Source organism: Balaenoptera borealis (genome assembly GCF_965194805.1).
Source record: "Balaenoptera borealis genome assembly, chromosome: 17".
NCBI lineage: Eukaryota > Metazoa > Chordata > Mammalia > Artiodactyla > Balaenopteridae > Balaenoptera > Balaenoptera borealis.
In genome coordinates, this window is record NC_138876.1 from 70,049,172 (window position 1) to 70,070,063 (window position 20,892).

The window sequence follows — 20,892 nt, forward strand, 5'->3', positions numbered from 1 at the left end:
GCTGGAGATGGAATTGGAGATTCCCAAACCTAGGAGGACAGACTCCAAGACACAGCTCGAGGGTTGCTCCTCTGACTCCCGCCTATTGTTTAGCTTTCATGTGTTCTGTACAAATCCTGAAAGCAAAGAAACAAATCTCCAAGGTTACATAACTGCATGGGAACAAAAACAACCATGGTATTGGCCCTCCCGTCTTTGAAAAGAAGCACAATGATTTTTGGTTTTATTCAGGCACAAAACAGGTTTGCTTTTAACCCCCCCCCCCCCAGCAACCGAGAATATTTGACAAGGCGAATACCCTCCTGCCTGCACTTGGAAAGTCAATTAGCATAATAAATGAAGACACTATGGGAAAGTGACAGCCTGGCCCATACAATAAACTCCAGATACAATAAGCATCATCCTTGCACAGTGCTGTTTTGGAGGGAGAGGTTGTGCATGTCTGTAACTTTTTTTCAACATCAGGATAGAACGTAAATTCAACCAGAGGCAAGAATATTTGCGCCAGTTCTGTTTCTGAGCTGCTACGATTTAAGACAGTGTCACTAATTGAAAAGAGAGAGCTGCTACTGAATGCTCATCAAAAGATATAGAGATACAGATATAGATACAAATACATAGATGTAGATATAAATATAGATGTAGAGTCTTAGGATTTGAAAGTGGTAACACAGAGGGTGTCCTGATTTTAATGTGTCTGTTTATTGCCTTTTCTTACTTGGAAACAGAGCCAGGACCTAATGAGCACTGAATATTCCCAATTAATTTAACAAGCAAGCAAAACAATCCATATATTTTTTTGTCTTGATATTAACCATGTATATCTTTCAGGGTCATTTTTTCCTACTTAGAACAACTTTAAGTAGGAAAGTTCACCCTAGTGACATTTAAATAAACGGAGGAGTGACGTTATGATGCAGAAAGTGGCATGTTCATTTGTGCCCATAGTTAGAAGCATTAACAAGACAAAGAAATTAAGATGCTTTCCCTGTTATTCACGTCAAAATAATTATCAGGTTTCCAGATGATGTCCTTTCAGAGCATGGTTTGTGATGAATCGCTATACCTCTCTGTAATGAAATAAAGAGGGATTGTACTTTTCTTATATTAAGGGCACAGTTTTTGAATGATGTGTGAGGAGCTGACGAACAAGATGCAATTTTCCTCTTTCTTTTGCGCATGGCTGTTTAGAGGTAGCACGAGCAGAGGACAAATCAGTCAATGTCTTCACACCCTGTGGCAGAAGAACAGGACGAGGCACATTAAAGAGCAGACCTCACAGCACCTAGTAAACAATAAACAAAAGAAACCAACGGAAGACTTAGGAAACACACACCCAGTAATGAAGGGGAAAATGAGACAGGACTGAACCTTTTCACCATGTACTACAGGCAGCAAGGAATGAATGCATTTCCTCCCCCCCTAGTCTGCAGCCTTCTCTAACGTAAAAAGTTAAGTAAATAAATCATGTTTTCCATCAGGAGTTCTTCTAGATAAAATAATATTTCTCTCTTACCAATTGTCCAAGTTGAAAAACTGTTTATGCAATTTTCTTCCATCAAAAAAAAACAGTCTATACACAACCCACTAGAGAATACTTCACAAAAAAAAAAAAAAAAAAGCAATGGAAGCTAGCAGGAAAATATTTATTTAAGTGTACAGATTCAGATTTCTCTCAGAAGTGCTCACGTAGAAATTATTAAGATATTAATAGTTTCTGCTCAGTCCGCAACATCATTTGTAATTAATGAACAGCTTCAGGACACTGTGTAGTGCCTTCTGCCATGCACCTCTCCCTCTCTTCTGTAGCCCTGGCTGCAGTCCTTAATTCCTCGTCAAAGACTTAAGATCATAAGAAAACAGAGTGGGAGTATCTGGAAACCTTCACTTTGATGGTAAATAAGATCTCTCATAAACTCTGAATGTGCTGTACCCCTCCCTCCCTGCTTCCTCTATTGAAACTTTAGGCTCTGTCTGCCAGGAAAAGGAAAGCAACAGCCAAAATGATGGACAGGGTCCAGTTTTTTCCTGAAATACTAATGAGGTTGAAGCATCCCATAAAAAGGAAAAGCTAGGAAAAAAGATAGAGAAAAAAGGCTGAGTAGTAAACTAGCTCTGCCATTAAATTTATTTCATATGCATGCATTGGTAGGGTTAGAATCCATTATCGTACGGTTCAAAGAGCCAAAGCACAGTACACAGTAGCTTTCCTTTGGTCAGGCCCAGAGCAGGACAACTCCTGCACTAAAAGAAAATCTAAGGCCATCTCTTTGCAAGAAGAGGGTTTCCCCGGTCATATTTCAGATAGAGGTCATTTTAGCCTCCTTGCCCTTTCAATACTAGTATTGGCCCAGGTAAAGTAATAGGTCAAATTTGATGCTGAAGTTCATTAAAAGATAACAACACAGAAAAAAAATGGAAAGATTGATTGATTGCATGGCAATCTTGTTAAACTGAGAATTCTAAGCATCAGACTGTTCTTTATTTACAAGTAAAATTGATTCTGGCATTTCCTTGACTACTCTGGCTTCTGAGAGACTATAGATTACACTAGTATAAAAAATATCATAGACACATTAGAGCTATAATAACATACAATTAAGAGTCCTGGACAAGAATTCTAAAAGTATTTCTTAATTTAGTTTATACTTCGTGCTTAATCCCTCAGTTACTTCCACTTAATTTTGGTGGCAATTTAGCCATCAGAAGTACAGGGTATCCTGGAGCATGTAATTAATTCTATCATTCAATACAAAGATTTTAGAATATGTATTGCCTAAAAGGACAAAATACAGTTTTCATAAGCCATATTTTAATTTTAGAAACAACGTTTATGGCATAGCAAACTAAATAAATGTTTGGCTAGGATTACTTTAGCAAGACTCTAAAGTTCTTAAAGTTCATTTCAATACTATCTTGATTAACCCCAAATCATCCTCATGGCCATAATCTAACACGTAATGGATAATCACTTTCCCATGACAGAACCTTAACCTACAGGTAACCCAGTAAAACAAACAGCCAGTTTTTGTCTGTGACTGGTCTCGGAAGGATGTCATCCTTGGAGTTTATCATCTGCCTGCTTCCTTTCCTGTCACTTCCTTTAAAAATCCTCCCCAACCTCACATACCTCAAGCACACCCTATTTCCCTCCTCCCTCTAAAAATTTCTAAAGAGTTCTACTCATTGCCTGTGGTAGGGAGAATAATGCCCCCCCCAAAATACCCATGTTCTAATCCACAAAATTATGAATATGTTACTTTACATAGCAAAAGGTAATCTCATGCAGATATGATTAAGCAAAGGACCTTGCGATGGAGAGAGTCTCCTGGATTATCCAGGCAGGCACAGTCTAATCACTTGAATCCTTAAAAGCAGAGAACCTTTCCAGGGTTGAACACCGAGGGAGATGTGATCAAGGAAGAATGGTCAGACAGTTGAAACATTGCTGATTTTGAAGATGGAGAAAGGGGGCCACAAGCCAAGGAACGTGGGCAGCCACTAGAAGCTGAAAAACTCAAAGAAACTGAATCTCTGGAGCCCGCCACAAGGAACACAGTCCTGATGAGACCTTGATTTTAGCCCAGTAAGATGCACATTGCTCACATAACCCAAAGAACTATAAGATAATCATTTTGTTTTGTTTTAAGCCACTAGGTTTATGGTAATCTGTTACCATAGCAATACAAAACTAACATGTTCTCCTTATTTCTTTATCTCACAGTCTTTTCTCAAACCCCTTTAATAGGACTACTTTCCCATTCCTGCAGTGAAACTGATCTAGAAAACATCACCAATGTCTTTATGTTTCTAATTCCAATGGGTGTTTTTCATTTCTTGTCTTATTTGACCTTCCTGTAGCATTTGACAGCATTGACTATCTCTCATCCTAGGAAAGCTCTCTCTCTTTGCCTTCTCTGATACCATTGTTCTCGTTTTTCTTTTATCCCTCTCTCCTTTCCTTGCCAAGTTCTCTTTTTTGGCCCATTTCTAAAAGTTGCTGTTCTTTAGAATTTGATCCTAGGTCTTCTTCATACTCACTTTCCCTGGTTCACGGCTTCAAAAGGCTATTTGCACGCTCATGAGAGCTACATCTTTTCCTCCACCTCAGTTCTCTCTCCTGGGTTCCAGAAGCTCATTATCAACCACCAGGGCTATTTCCTCTTGACTATACCATAAAAATCTAAAACAGAACATGTCTAAAATAGAAATCATTATTTCTCCCACCAACCCTGTTCTCTCTTCTCCACACTCTAACTCAATAAAGGGTACCAACAATTACCTAGGAATCATTCTTGATTCTTCTGTCTTACCCCCTAAATCTTATTAGCTGCTATTCTATCTCTAAAACTTCTCTCAAATCTACCCACTTCTCTTCATCCCCACTGTCACTACCCAAGTTCAAGCCACTCTCATATCTCACCCATATCATCACTACCTCAGTCTTCTACTTGGTTGCCTTATCTCCTATATTAACACTCTCTACTATGTTCTCTCGGGTTATCACTAGGGTGTGTGTGTGTGTGTGTGTGTGTGTACACACAATACCTAAAATATGTCATTCCCTGCTTGTCTTAACCTGGTTTCCTCAGAAGGCAGAGAGTGAGACAAAAGCTAATATAAAAATAATATATATGGCAATGTATTCCTAGGGAGCAAGAGTGAGTGGAAGGAAGAGAGAAAGAGGGAAAACCAACACAGGGATGCACAACAGACTTGGCCATCCCTGTGGGAAATCGGATGTTCTATCCTACAGGACCTACCGTGAAGGCTTGTGAAATACATCTCAGAACTGTCCACCCGAGGGGAGGAAGAGGGAAGAAGCATTTATTCATCAGAGCTTATTCCCAGTTAATCAAGGATTGCCCCACAGGGCATTCATTGGTTCCTGTACTTCCCGGCTGCCCATGCATGAGTGCCTAGAGGTTTTCACAGAGAAGATTCGAGTCAGGAAACAAGAAGGGTGAGGCAGTCCTAGAGTGTTCCTGTATGAGGTTGGTCTAAGCCCTTGAGGAACTGCTTCCATGGTCATCAGGAATAACAGAAGAGGTCAAGAGAGTTTTTCTTGGAATTCAGGAGGGGTCTGATCCTGCTTCAAATGTGGATAAAGGCAAATGTCATTTATGGCTCAGCCTCTTTGGCTTCATTTCCCTGCCACACCCGCCTTTACAAAATGCACCCAAGCCACACTAGATTACTTTCAGTATTCTTGCAGTGCCAAGCTCCAGAGTACAGTTCTTCCTCTCTATCATATCACTGATTAGACTTTATCAAAACTGACAGATCAATTAATGGAATTCTGTACCAGACCACAGTGTCTTGAAGAATAAGACCATGTCACCAATGTAGCCCCAGAGCCTCTTCAAAATCTGGCAAGTAAGTGTAATTAAATGAATATTTGCTGATTGAATATATGAATTATTGAATGGAGGAATATAATGCATCGAAACTCTCTTGGTCTCCCAGAGCTTAATCATTCTATTTCTAAACAAAGACAAGTCTGACTCGGCTTTTTCTTTCTCCTGTAACTTTTCTTCAATAGGAGAAGCCAACATAGATACCCTTTTAATTCCTCAGAGAAAAATTTTCTGTATGTAAAGGAGCTTCACTACAGATTGTGAGCCTTTGGGGGATAAGAAAAAACTACAAATATTAAATTTATTTTATTGTATTTTCAAAGAACAAGTATCATTCATCTCACCTGAAATGTCCCAACCACATAATCAAATCCATCTGATACTCTTCCCAAACCAATCACAGAAAGAAATACGTGATAAAATGTACAGGAAAGAAATCACAACTACCAAAGCAGGAAAGCCAGTTGACTGAAAATGCATATATAATGTATTAGGCTACTCTTAGTGGTGGAGAAGAATTTCATTTTTGCTGGAATACTTCTGGACTCACATAAATATAAAAATAGAACTTTGTAAAATAGCTTTTTGTAACTATTTTTAAAAATTATTGGGCTTTTAATATTTTTAAGTGGTTTTAAGTTTATAAGAAAATTAAGCGGAATGTACAGAGAATTCCTATGAAACCTCTTACACTCTACCCATCCCCCCCACCAGTTTCCCCTATTGTTAACATTTTGCGTTAGTGTGACACATTTGTTACAGCTAATTAGCCAATATGTATATTTTATTATTAATGAGAATCCATGGTTTACTTTAAGGTTCATTCCTGTGCTGCACATTCTATAAGTTTCAATAAACGTATGACATTATATCCACCATTACAGTATCATACAGAATAGTTTCACCACCCTAAAAATCCCCTGTACTCTACCTATTCATCCCTCTCCCTCCCTCCCCAAAAGACCCTGGCAATCACTGATCTTTTACCTGTCTCCATAATTTTACCTTTTACAGAATGTCATATAGTTGAAATTATACAGTACGTGGTCTTTTCAGATTGCCTTATTTAACTCAGAATATGCATTTAAGGTTCTTCCACGTCTTTTTGTGGCTTGATGGCTCATTCCTTTTTGTCACTGAATAAAATTTCGTTGTCTAGATACACCAGTCTTTTTATCCATTTACCTGTGGAAGGACATCTTGGATGCTTCCAAGTTTTGACAATTATAAATAAAGCTGCTAAAAACATTCACATGCAGGTTTTTGTGTGGACGTAAGTTTTCAACTCCTTTGGGTAAATACCAAGGAATGTGATTACCGAATCATATGTTAAGAGTATGCATAGCTTTGTAAGAAATTGCCAAACAGTCTTCCAAAGTGGTGTTTTGCATTCCCACCAGCAATGAATCAGAGTTCCTCTTGTTCCACATCCACTCCAGCCTTTGGTGTTGTCAGGCTTTCGGATTTTGGCCATTCTAATTGGTGGGTAGTGGCATCTCATTGATGTTTTAATTTACAAATCCCTAATGACATGTCATGTTGAACATCTTTTCATATGCTTACTTGCCATCTGTAATATCTTCTTTGGTGAGGTGTCTGTTAAGATCTTTGACTCATTTTTTAATCAGATTGTTTGTTTTCTTCTTACCGAGTTTTGAGTTCTTTGTATATTTTCTATAGTAGTTCCTCATCAGATGTGTCTTTTGCAAATATTTTCTCCCAGTCTGTGGCTTGTCTTCTGAACCTCTTGACATGGTCCTTTTGCAGAGCAGAAGGTTTTAACTTTAATAAAGTACAACTTGTCAATTTTTTCTTTCACGGATCATACTTTTGGTGTTGTATCTAAAAATGTTTGTATTTATCATCACCAAACCTAAAGTCACCTAGATTTTTCCTATGTTATCTTCTCAGAGGTTTATAGTTTTTCATTTTACTTTTAGGTCTATGATCCATGGGTTAATCTGTGTGAAAAGTGAAAGGTCTGTGTCTAGATTTTTTTTTTTTTTTTTGCATGTAGATGTCCAGGTGTTCCAGTGCAATTTGTTTAACAGATTGTCCTTTCTCCATTAAACTGTCTTTGCCCCTTTTTCAAATATCAGCTGATTATATTTGTGTTGCTCTATTTCTGAACTCTTTATTCTGTTACCTTGATCTATTTGTCTATTCTTTCACCAGACCACGCTGTATTGATTACTCTAGATTTATACTAAGCCTTAATGTCAGGCATTATATCAGTTCTCCAACTTTGTTCTTCTTCAATATTGAGTTCGCTATTCTGGGTTTTTGTCTCTCCAGATCCACTTTAGAATCGGTTTTCAATACCCACAAATTATCTTGCTGAGATTTTGATTGGAATTATGTTGAATTTATAGATCAAGTTGAGAAGAACTGACATCTTGACAATATTGAGTGTTTCTACCCGTATACATGGAATATCTCCCTATTTATTTAGATCTTCATTGATTTCTTTCATCAGATTTTGAAATTTTTTCTCATATAGATATTATAGGTATTTTGTTACATTTACACCTTTTTGTTTGTTTGTTGCTAATGTACATGGTCTTGTGTTCTTTATTTCAAATTCCAATCGTTCATTTGTGGTATAGCAGAAAGAAATTGACTTTTATTTATTAACCTAGTAACCTGCCATCTTGCTGTAATCACTTATTAGTTCCAGGAGTTTTTGTTGTTATTGTTTTGGGATTTCTACATAAACAATCATGTCATCTGTGAAAAAAGTTTTATTTCTTCTTTCCTAGTCTGTATATCTTTTATTTCTTTCTCTTGTCTTGTTGCATTAGCTAAGACTTCCAAAACAGTGTAGAATAGTAGTGGTGATAGCAGATATTCTTGTCTTATTCCTGATTTTAGTGAGGAAACATCTAGTTGCTCATCATTAAGTATGATGTTAGCGGTAGGTTTTCCACAGATGTCCTTTATCAATTTGAGAAAGATTGTACCCATTTTTGACAGTTATAATTTTAGTTATTTTTGATAGCTTTTGCACCAATAAATAATACAATTAAATTACTCTTTCTTATTTTAGAAAATTTAGGCAATGTCTCTTGACTACCCACTATATTATGAGACTATTAACTGTTTAACTATTAACAGAATTTAAATTCTGCCCTTCTTTCTCCTTCTCACCACCTTCCACCTTCTACCTGTTGAGCAGTATCTTTAGTTTTGTATTGTTAGGACTGATAACATTTATCTTATGTTCTGTGACCACACTTAAGTCTCTTTCTAAAAGCTTAAAATCAACGAACAGAGCATATATTATATGACTACTTTAATAATCCTCACTGCAGAAACAAGTAGTGTGATAAAATTACATTTCATTTTCTCTAGGTCCAATTCATAACTCTCATGACACTCCAGGTACCACTTCTAGGTTCAATGATTTCTGTTTCATAACACCATCAACTGCTGAAAGACATTCATGATATTTCTTGGTTTCCTTCATATTTGCCATGATTTTGTCACACAGTCTGTTTTTTGGTTTGTTTTCCATTTTTGGTGGAGATCCTAATTTTTTGTGAAAAGAAGAAATATACCCTTTCTTCACAAGTCACTAACATTATCTAGCCCCTTAGGCACTATCTGTTATTTTGTTTTGTGTCTATTCTGTCCTTCATTCTTCTTGGAGCCCTCTGATTTCATTCCCAATATGGACTGATTGTTTAAGGACCTGCTTGAAAACTGTCATTCTAGAATAGTTATTCCAAGGCCTCCACGTGAATTCCACCATCTTGTCTATCAGAAATCTTTTGTCTTGGTATATTAGTTTTCTAGGGCGGCCATAACAAGGTATTAATATCTTATAGTTCTGGAGGCTGGGAGCCCAAGACCAGGGTGTTGGCAAGGTTGGCTCCTTCTGAGATTTGTGAGGGAAAATCTGTTCATGCCTCTCACCTATCATTGAGCATCCTTAGACATTCCTTAGCTTGTAGATAGTGTTCTCCCTGTGTCTTCACATCATCTTCCCTCTATGCCTGTCTGTCTCTGTGTTCAAATTTTCCTGTTTTAGAAGGACACAGTCATAATAGGATTAGAGTCCACCCTAATGACCTCATCTTAACTTGATCACTGCAAAGACCTTATTTCCTAATAAGGTCACATTCATAGGTACTGGGGGATAGAACTACAAAACTGGGGGGCAGGCACACAATTCAAGTGACAACACTTCATATCTACACTCATTTTGCTGAATTATATCTGAAATGACTTCCTTAGAAAGGGTGCATGGGATATAAGTTTTCTGAGTCCTGGTGTGCCTAAAATGTATCTGTTTTGCCATGTTGCTTAATGGATAGTTTGTGTAAGAATGCTAGGTTTAGAATTATTGCCCATTAGAATTTCGAATGCATTGCTCCTTTTTCTCCTACCATTTCTGTTGGTGATTGAAAGCTCAATGTTACTTGACTCTCTATCCTTTGCAGAAGACCTAGTTTATCTATCTGGAAGTTTTTAGGAATCTTCTCTTTCTTTTGCGTTCTGACAAAAAAAATTCAGGACCATGTTTACAGGTGGGTCTTCTTTCAATTATTCAGTAGGAACTTGATAGACTCAAACAGAAAAGTAGTCTCTTCTGATCTCTGGGACAGTTTTTTGTATTATTTCTTTAAAATTCCTTCCGCTTGGTAATTGTTTCCCTATTTTTCTGGAATTCCTATCAGGTGAGTTGGCTTTCTTAGAATTATTCTCTGTATATCTTAGCTATCTCAAGTACTCAATCTCTTTGTTTTGTTTTTGTTATTGTTGTCTCTTTGTTTTGTTCACTCTCTTTGTTTTGTCCTCTATGTTGTAAGAAACTTCCTTTATATTCTAATCCTTCTTTAAATTTTTCATTTGGCATATGATTATACATGTAATAAATGTTCTAATTTGTTCCTTGATTGTTCTTTTCACCTAGCATTCTATTCCTCTACTCTGGGGGTACTACCTTCTCAAATCTTTCTCTGAAGTTTCTTTGTTTCTTCTAGAGACAGGTTTTCTGGGTTTTGTTTTTGTTTTTTTTGTTTTTTGTTTTTTTTAATCTTATTATTTCTTTATCTTGCCCTGCCTTTTAGCCTGTCCTTTCATGATGTTGACGGTCCTTGGATATTCATTCTATTTAAGACAAGAGAATGGAATAATTTCTGCCTGTAGCAGGGATGCGTTTCCTCTGTGGTTGTATGTGGGTCTGTTTTCTTACTTGGTCTCTCTCACTAATACGAACACTGACTGGAAACTTTATGGATGTGTTCAGGACTTGTCTAAATGAAATGAAGCCTTCAAAGGGAACAGGCAGGTAGCAGGTCTTTAGCTGTGGAGGTTCCAGTGGCCAAAATGGGAGAACTTCACTCTGGGGGGCTGACACCAAAAGTTCTAATTCCGCCTGTGTAGATACTTATATCTGATTAGAGAAGAATCCTTAGGTATTTTTAGACTGAGATTGATGCTTGATTCCTACACTGAGCTATGAGAACACAGATAAGGAAAGCAAAGAAATGGACTTGTCAGGAAGAAAGCATTAAGTTGCTCTGCAGACAGCCTTCTCAGTTAAGCCACTCTCCTCAGTCCCGACGCCTTTACCCCCACTGACTCTGCTCTGCCACAGCCTTAATCTCTTTTCCTTGTCAAAAAACTTCCATTCTCTTTTTATCTTTCAGAAGTTTGTTGAAATTTTCCTCCTATTCATGTTTCTCTTTCATTCTCTTCATGGCAGTAGGTGTTTTCTCTAACTATCTAATGGTGGTGGTACAGGGGAGAGTTTGAAGAGATTAAGGAAAAAGCTCCTCATCCCACTATCTTGAACCACCCTTACCTAGAAGTTTCACATTTGATATAACAAAGCTGCCAGTAGAGCATTTAAATAAAAAGGTTGATGATATCCAAAAAGAAAGGACTTGTAGTGTCTTCATACCTTGATTAACGGACATGTGAATATACACTTAAATAAATATACAAACACAGAGATGTGGCAGAACAGAAAGCCAGTTCTGAAGGGGAAGTTATGAAAACTGGTGTGTACTAGATAGAAAAATCTACAGATTTTTAAAAAGATGATACTGGGCAACGGGTTATACAACACACGATATTCTGACTGCAGAATCAGCGAGAAAGGAGAGAAACCTTGGTGCACCGTGGAGGAGCCAGGGTTTTAGGAAGTCTTCTGAGCTCCAGGACACTGGCCACCTCTGTCACCCAGAACGATCTGGGAGCCCGCCTTGCTTTTGACACCCTGTGGTCTCTGAAGAGGGGCTCCTCACCGCTGGGATCTCATTCCCTAACTTTCATGCATTCCCTCAACAGTTGCCAGAGGGATTTTCTCACTTGAACAATGGCTAAGCTCTAGGAGGCTGTGTATGTTCCAGCTTCTTAGGTGTGGCTTTAGCCCATGTGCAAAACGGCTTGGAAACCAGCTCAGGTTCACATGTGGACTGTAAGAGTCCAGAGATGTGGGAGGGGAGTGAAAAAGGAAAAGAGGAGGGAGATGTTCCCCATAAACAACTGGCAACGGTGCAGATTTAGGGCAGGTCTCTCTCATCTCTTACATTCTTGCCTCACACACTTGTATGTGTTCAAGTCATCTTTCCTTCTTTAAAATACGGTGCCAACATAATCCACTCTACTTGGTATTATTTAATGTTAGAGGAATTTGCAACCATAGTCATAAGAGCAGTGGATGAGCAGTTCTCTTTTTGTGTTCTCTTTAACAAGTGTAGTAGTTAAACTGCATTTTTCACATAAGTGAGGAGACATCTCAAAAAATCTAGGGTCTGAAATAGTTTAAATAACATTGAAATGATCTGGGGTTTTTTAAATTTTTATTTTATTGACGTATAGTTGATTTACAACATTGTGTTCATTTCTGCTGCACAGCAAAGTGATTCAGAAATACATATATTCTTATTAATTTCTTTTCCATTATAGTTTATCACAGGATATTGAATATAGTTCCCTGTGCTACACAGTAGGACCTTGTTGTTTAATGATTCTGTATATACTAGTTTGCATCTGCTATGAAATGATCTGTTTTTAAAGGTGAGCTATATAAAAGTCTTAGAGGAAAACATAGGCAGAACACTCTATGACATCAATCACAGCAAGATCCTTTTTGACCCACATCCTAGAGAAATGGAAATAAAAACAACCAAAAATAAAATGGGACCTAATGAAACTTAAAAGCTTTTGCACAGCAAAGGAAACCATAAACAAGACAAAAAGACAACCCTCAGAATGGGAGAAAATATTTGCAGATGAAGCAACTGACAAAGGATTAATCTCCAAAATATACAAGCAGCTCGTGCAGCTCAATATCAAAAACACAAACAACCCAATCCAAAAACGGGCAGAAGACCTAAATCAACATTTCTGCAAAGAAGATATACAGATTGCCAACAAACACATGAAAGGATGCTCAACATCACTAATCATTAGAGAAATGCAAATCAAAACTACAATGAGGTAGCACCTCACTCCTGTTAGAATGGGCATCATCAGAAAAATCTACAAACAACAAATGCTGGAGAGGGTGTGGAGAAAAGGGAACCCTCTTGCACTGTTGGTGGGAATGTAAATTGATACAGCCACTATGGAGAACAGTATGGATGTTCCTTAAAAAACTAAAAATAGAACTACCATACGACCTAGCAATCCCAGTACTTGGCATATACCCTGAGGAAACCATAATTCAAAAAGAGTCATGTACCACAATGTTCACTGCAGCTCTATTTACAATAGCCAGGGCATGGAAGCAACCTAAGTGTCCAATGACAGATGAATGGATAAAGAAGATGTGGCACATATATACAATGGAATATTGTTCGGCCATAAAAAGAAATGAAATTGAGTTATTTGTAGTGAGGTGGATGGACCTAGAGACTGTCATACAGAGTGAAGTAAGTCAGAAAGAGAAAAACAAATACCGTATGCTAACACATATATATGGAATCTAAAAAAAAAGAAAAAGTGGTTCTAAAGAACTTGGGGGCAGGACAGGAATAAAGACGCAGATGTAGAGAATGGACTTGAGGACATGGGGAGGGGGAAGGGTAAGATGGGACGAAGTGAGAGAGTGGCATGGACATATATACACTACCAAATGTAAAATAGATAGCTAGTGGGAAGCAGCTGCATAGCACAGGGAGACCAGCTTGGTGTTTTGTGACCACCTAGAGGGGTGGGATAGGGAGGGTGGGAGGGAGATGCAAGAGGGAGGGGATGTGGGGATATATGTACACATACAGCTGATTCACTTTGTTATATAGCAGAAACTAACACACCATTGTAAAGCAATTATACTCCAATAAAGATGTTTAATAAAAAATAAAGGTGAGCTAGAAGTTAGTTATAAAACCATCCACCCACCCCTGGTATTTTTTCAACGGTAGAGATAAACCTAAATTGCAACTTCTATTTATATTTTCTTTCTTCTCTTGTAAAAATTTTGGTAGTTCATATTTTGCTGAATAATCTTTTATTTCTTCCTAGTTTTTCAATTTGTTGTCATGTAATTGTATGCGATAATATCATATTTTAATTCCACATCAGTGTTATCTCATCTTTCTTATTTCTAATATTTTATATATTTGCTCTGTGTCCTGTTCTTCTTAACCAGGTTTAGGAAGGGGTTTTCTGTTTTACTGGTCTGTGCCTACAACTGACTTTTGGGATTTTTGGTCTTTATAATTTTTTTCTCTTTAATTATTTTTGCCTCATCTTTATTAATTTCTTTTTCCTGTTTTCTTCTCATTTTCCTTGCTGCTGTTTTTCTAATTTTCTAGGTACTAAAAACCTGTATAATCAGTAATTTGTCTTTAATTATGAAGCCATTTAAGGCTTTATATCTTCCTCTGCACAGTTTTTTAAAATGCATCTTGATAATTTTAACACTTCTTTACACTGCTTCCTTAAGTTTGTAACTTCAATTTTGACTTCTTCTTTGATCCAACAATTATTTAGAGTGTGTTTCTTAATTTCCAAGTCACTAATTTAGTTCTGTAGGACTGAGCCCTTAACCTGTGGGATCTGAAACTAGCTCCAGTAGGTAGTGTCAGAATTGAGTTGAATTGTAGGACACGCAGCTGGTATCACAGACTTTGCAATAAAAAATTGCCCTATTTTTAAGTAAAATGTTCTTATAGTGCCTTAATGTCAAAATATGCCTCAACTATTGTCACAAGCAAGATGCTTATGTATTAATGTTGACATTACTCCTTTTTTTACAATTTCTTTTTTTAAAATTTATTTTATTTATTTATTTATTTTTGGCTGTGTTGGGTCTTCGTTGCTGTGCACGGGCTTTCTCTAGTTGCGGTGAGTGGGGTCTACTCTTCGTTGTGGTGCACAGGCTTCTCATTGCGGTGGCTTCTCTTGTTGCAGAGAACCGACTCTAGGTGCACACGCTTCAGTAGTTGTGGCACGTGGGCTCAGTAGTTGTGGCTCGCAGGCTCTAGAGCTCAGGCTCTGTAGTCGTGGCGCATGGGCTTAGTTGCTCCGCGGCATGTGGGATCCTCCCGGACCAGGGCTCGAACCCATGTCCCCTGCATTGGCAGGCGGATTCTTAACCACTGTGCCACCAAGGAAGCCCCGACATTAATCCTTAATCTTTATGAATAGAGGAATTTTTTTTCACTTTATATTTCTTTTCTGAAATTCAAAATAATCTGCTAAAAAGAAAAACACTATTTTTGATATGACTCACATGGTCTTTAAACATTTGTAGGCATTAGAGAATATATCCGATAGTGCCTTTTGAGATGTCTTTGAGAAAAAGCTAATACTTAGTACAAGTTTGCCTTTCTTTTCAAGCTTTTTTTTTTTGAAAAAAAATGAGGAAAATACAGTCAAATTAGATGTCATGGAAAAGCTGTCTGTAATTTTGATCAGAAGTTTTCGGCAAGCTCATTTTCATAGGAGCTATTGTTCACATGTATGAAGAAAAGAATTTTTAAACCTTCCTTTTAAATGGAATACTTTTTTTATTAGACTCTAAGAAAATGTTTGGATGAATGAAGTGTGGGATTTTTAAAAATGTGCTTCTTTGTTTTTCGCGAAAAATGAAGATGACTTATGAAGCTGCTTTAGGCCTTTCTGTGGGCTTCTCACTAAAGCAAAGATGAAAGTGTATTTGGGAAGTGCAGATGATTCTTACTTTTTAAAAGTCTACTAGCTTAGCACAGAAGTCTCCTAATTAAGGAAAAAATTATGTTCTTGACACTAAAACTTGCCATTTTATTTATACCTCTTACCCTCTTTCTATATCAGCTTAACCATAACCGTAATCTCTACCATCCTACAACCACACCCACCAGAGCCCACACATACTCTCGCCACCCCCATTCTTTGTTATATGCAGTTGACTTTTCCTCAGTTTCATGTAACGTGCTGTGTAATCCCAGCTTCCAGCAGGTCCCCAAGTTTTCCCACCCTATCTGATTCTGCAAGCTTTCCTTTACCCAAAGGTAAGGCTGCCACTGTGGTCTTCTCAAGACACTTCACCTGACTTGCATTACCTGCTAGAGTTTTCCTTACCTGACACTTCCTCTGTGATGAGGAGCTATTATTGGTTATCCAGGGGTTTTAACCCCATATGTGAAAAAGATAAAAGAAGATAAAAGAAGTAGATCTCCTTCAATCGAAACCAAATATATCAGTGGCAATACTGACACTATTAAAGACAAAAACTGGATAAAATAAGCCACCTCGAAACCAAATTTGTAACCCAAATCTTAAGAGACCCTGGGGCCAAAGATATATTAATATGCATATATATGTATAATTATTATTAATATATTTACTAATATTAGCTAGTTTATTCAGGTTAGGTTGATGATATCAACACAACCATTTGCAATTAGTGATTGTGTTTTAAGTCAAGAAACTGTACTTAAAAATATTTATTTCATTTCAGAAATGCAACTAATTCAGAAGAGTATGGTTTCCTAATGAATGTCATTTTGTTTGGGCTTGAATGGTCCTGGACGATGTGTGTGTGTGTGTGTGTGTGTGTGTGTGCGCGCGTTACTATGACCAAAGACGTAAAGTATGCTTCTTGTTATGATATATTTACTACTTAGGAATGTGAACACAAACAAATAATCTTGCCTTCTAATTGGGATAAACAATGCAATGTTTATGGCAATATGTGTTTTGTTTTGTTCTAAATTTATTTATTTATTTTTGGCTGCATTGGGTCTTCGTTGCTGCACGCGGGCTTTCTCTAGTTGCAGCGAGGGGGGGCTACGCTTCATTGCGGTGAGTGGGTTTCTCATTGTGGTGGCTTCTCTTGTTGCGGAGCATGGGGTCTAGGTGCGCGGGCTTCAGTAGTTGTGGCACGTGAACTCAGTAGTTGTGGCTCGCGGGCTCTAGAGTGCAGGCTCAGTAGTTGTGGTACACAGGCTTAGCTGCTCCGTGGCATGTGGGATCTTCCCAGACCAGGGCTCGAACCCATGTCCCCTGCATTGGCAGGTGAATTCTTAACCACTGTGCCACCAGGGATGCCCTGAAATATGTTTTTAACATAAGCTCTGAACAGTGTCATTTTCCTGTCTCAGATGACAAGCCTTTCAATCCTCTTGCTTCAGCTTCTGCGTGATAAAATCTCCGTCTTAAGATGAGTTCAGTTTATTCAAACTTTAAGCAAACGGAATTAGGATAGTTGAATTTAGAAGTAAAGTCTCTTTTCCTCCAGACTGATGAGTTTATACCCAGAATTAACGTTCGTGGGAATTCTCAGACATTTCAAGTGGAGAATAGCCCCCTGCAGAGATGGCAGGAGTATAAACCCAGAAAACCTCAGTCTCAGCCACTTTATGTTGTTTTCTCCAATTAAAGGCTAAAATTGCATCTCTAAAATAATGGGCATTGGGAGTAAAAACATTTATATAGAATAGTTTAAGGTAAGTAGCCTAATTTGCAGAATGTCATAAATAAGACTAAGAAATAAAATTGTAGCTTGCCAGACACATGCAGTGTAAGAGAAGTAAATGCATTACAATTAGAATATCATTTCATGGAAATGAGCTTCCTGAACTCGTAAATGTTCTGTTCAAAGGCATACTTCTCTACGTGATTAAGATTCTTTACAATTAAAAACCTCTGTCTTAAAAGTATTCTTCAACTTCAAAGGCATTGCTAGTCAGGAAATCCCCCTGGACTCCTTGGTGACGTTTCTCATTTTTTTTCAGTGATAGGAAATTACAATACCAAAATACAGCAGAGCCCACACATCTGTTGCCCGCTTTTGCTGTAGGTACTCAATTGATGCAAGATGTGCACTTTGAAGCATGGGGGAGGGGGCACAAAGCAAAGGAATACAACCTGCAAACTCAAGGGCCAAGTCCAGAGACAAAATGATAAGAGAAAGGAATAAAACTGAAATCGCCAGTTTGTATCCAGTTGAAAGTGAATGTGTATCTGTGAGTGTGTCTGTGTATGCGTGTATCTTGTCTGGGGACAAAGGTACTCAGTAAACATTGGTTGACTGATCAATTTTTGTTTTGCAAAATAGGGATCCCTCTTGAGACACAATTGGAATAGTCCCTTCCAACTCAAAAGGTAGCTTTCCTATTAATGTAATCAGGATCAAAATGGTCAAACTATTTACTCAATTTGCTCAATATGTGTGAAGATACAAATTAAATGTGTTGAGAAAAGCGTAACAATCTTTCGATGATATCCTCCTCCTCATCAAACATTCAAAAGAGTATCAAAAGCTTTCATTTATCGGATACATCCTCTGTTCCAGACACTGGGGCAAACGCTTCATTCTAAAATTCTAGCAATACCCCTACAGAATAGCTATCAATACTCCATTTTACAGATTAAAACATTGGGCTGAAGTTCTCAGAGTGTATTGGTAGCAGATCTACACCTATCACAATGTCCTGAATAAAGTCTGTCTCACCATCTTTAACAAGTTTCATTGAATATTTTCTCTTTAACAAATATTTTTTTTCTTTAACAAATGTGCACAAATGTATTAGGCATGATTCAAGCTATCTAGAAGCTTCATCATAATTTATATAATATCAGAAATATCCTTGTAAGTGGCAGTAAAATAATTTTAAGAGTACCAAATCTAAAACTGATTCCAATAATTCTTATTAGCATTTTAAAAAGCAAAGAAATTGACTCTATACATATTTGTCACGATTGAATTGAAATATCCAGGGTCTTTCTCTTTTAATATGTCATAAGATAAAAAAAGAAAGTTAAAAGATAAAATAATTCTGAAATTGAAATTATATTTGTTGACCATTGTTAATCAGTTTGACTCCTGATTGACATTTATTATCAATGTACAGACATCAGCTTACATGTAGATGTTTAGGCCTCCATAGATAATCGTAATCAGCCATAGCCACTACGTGTAGCCAACCATTCTAAAATTTCTTAAATATATTCATCTATTTATAGTATATTATTTTATTATTTATTAAATATTATTTATATCATAAATACATATTGTCTATTTATATCATAGTATTATTTATACATTATAAATATATTCACTTATTTAGATTGACTATATATTAAAATAGACTATTTTTTATATATCACAGACACAAAAAACCTATTCCCAGATTGATAAAGGAATGAACAATGTACAACTACTATGAAAAAAGTAAATACTGCAATTTTAAGAAATCATGGAAATCATGCAGACCAATATCAGCATTTTATAAATTAAAAAAAAAAGGTCTAAGGAGATAACATGAACTTTCCCCAAATAGCATAACCTTTACTTTGCATGCAGTGAATGATTGCAACTACCTTCAAAGGTGTCCTCCAACCAATTTCTTCTCTCCCTATATGCACATGCCACTCCTCAAATCAAGAAGTGGAGCTTATTTCCTCTCCCTTTGTTTGAGGAAGCCTTTATTTTTCTTTCCCTTTTGAAGGTTACTTCCACTGGATATAGATTTTCCTTCAGCACTTTAAAGATGTCATTCCATTGTCATCTTTCTTGCATGGTTTCTGACAAGAAGTCTACTATCTATCTTGTTCCTGTGTAGAGGTTCCTGTATAGAGGTCTTCTCTGATGCCTCTCAAGATAGTCTCTTTCTTTTTAGTTTTTAGCATTTAAACAGGATGTGCCTTGGTTTGTTGTTTTGTTTTTTGGATTGTTTTAAAAATTTATTTTTCTTGGTATTCTTTGAGCTTCTTAGATCTATGGTTTAATGTCTATCACCAACTTTGAAAATATTCCAGTATTTATTTATTCAAATATTTCTTCTACCACATTCTCTGTTCCTTCTCCTTCTGGGATTCCAATTATGCATATGCTATATCATTTTATATTATCCCACAACTATTGGATGCTCTGTTTAGTGTTTCACTTTTTTTTTTTCCTCTTCATTTTCCAATTTGAGTGATTTCTGTTGACCTATCTTTAAGTTCACTGATTCTTTTCTAGGCTATGTCAAGTCTACTGATGAGCCCATCAAAGTCATTCTTCATCTCGGTTATTGTGGTTTTGATGTCTAGCAGTTCCATTTGATTCTATCTTATAGTTTCCATCTCTGCTGAAATTGCCTGTCTTATCTTACATATTTCCTTTCCATTAGAGCCTTTAATACATCAATCATAGTTATTCTAAATTCTGTGTCTCATAGTTCCAACAACTGTGTCATATCTGAGACTGGTTCTGGTAACTGCTATATCCTTTCACACTTTTATTTTCCCTTGCTTTTTTTGCATACCTTATGTGGGTTTTTTGTTGTTGTTGAAATCTGGCCATGCTGTATAAGATATTAGATATTGAAGTAAATAATTTTTAAAGTTTGGAAGTGAGCTTGCCTCTCCTTCTGTAAGGCTTTTAGAACAGAGTTTTGTGTTAGTCTAGTCAGAAGCTGGACTGGGTTTGAAGTTTGTTGTGGCTATGATTACCCTCAGTGCACTAGAGCTTCAAATTCCCCTACTGATATCTTGTCTTTACGGTATGGGTTAGTTGCCGATGGGTTTTCTCAACACTTGCTCCCTGTGTGGCCCTGGGTTCTTCCCTTTGTACTGGATTCCCACTGTATATTCCACTGTTATTTGTACTTAACACTTGTTAGAGTGATGATGGTGGGGGGGTGGGGTGTCTGTTTTCTGACGTTCTGATCAAGTCTCAGTCTTAGGCAGGCAATATGAACCTCGGGAGTACGCTCTTTACAAGTGTTCCTGCATCTTCTTCAGATGTAAAGCTGGGCCTAGCACATATTTCTTCCCTTCACCAGGGCGAACTTTTCTTTTCTTGTTTCCCTATGCCCGTTACAGTAGGTTTCCACCAGTACCCTCACGCTACAGTTTTTGTTGCCCTTTCCCCTATGGATCAAGAGTTTGTTCCATAACGGAGACAGAGGAGATAGATCTGGGCAGAGCTATGGCAGTGGCTGCTGTGCCCTGCCCAAACCAGAACTTCAGGGAAGTTTTCTCAAGATTCTCCCTGGTCTTCCCTGTGAGCACCTGGTGGAGTTCTTAGAGGAAAAACCTGCAAGAAGATGTTATCCCCTCTAGGTCTGCAGCCTCCAGGGGCTTCATACTTTCCTTCAAGCCCTTA

The 20,892-nt window shown here is 37.3% G+C and overlaps 1 protein-coding gene across 1 annotated transcript in view; it reads right to left on the bottom strand.

The window, feature by feature from the left end:
• Positions 1-12,996, bottom strand: part of PREX2 (phosphatidylinositol-3,4,5-trisphosphate dependent Rac exchange factor 2) — a 298,158-nt gene extending 285,162 nt beyond the window's left edge. Inside the window, exon 1 of the mRNA XM_082363375.1 lies at positions 30-12,996. The gene's annotated coding sequence lies outside the window, so the exon portion shown is untranslated. The remainder of the gene's footprint in view (positions 1-29) is intronic.
• Positions 12,997-20,892: the final 7,896 nt, after the last annotated feature.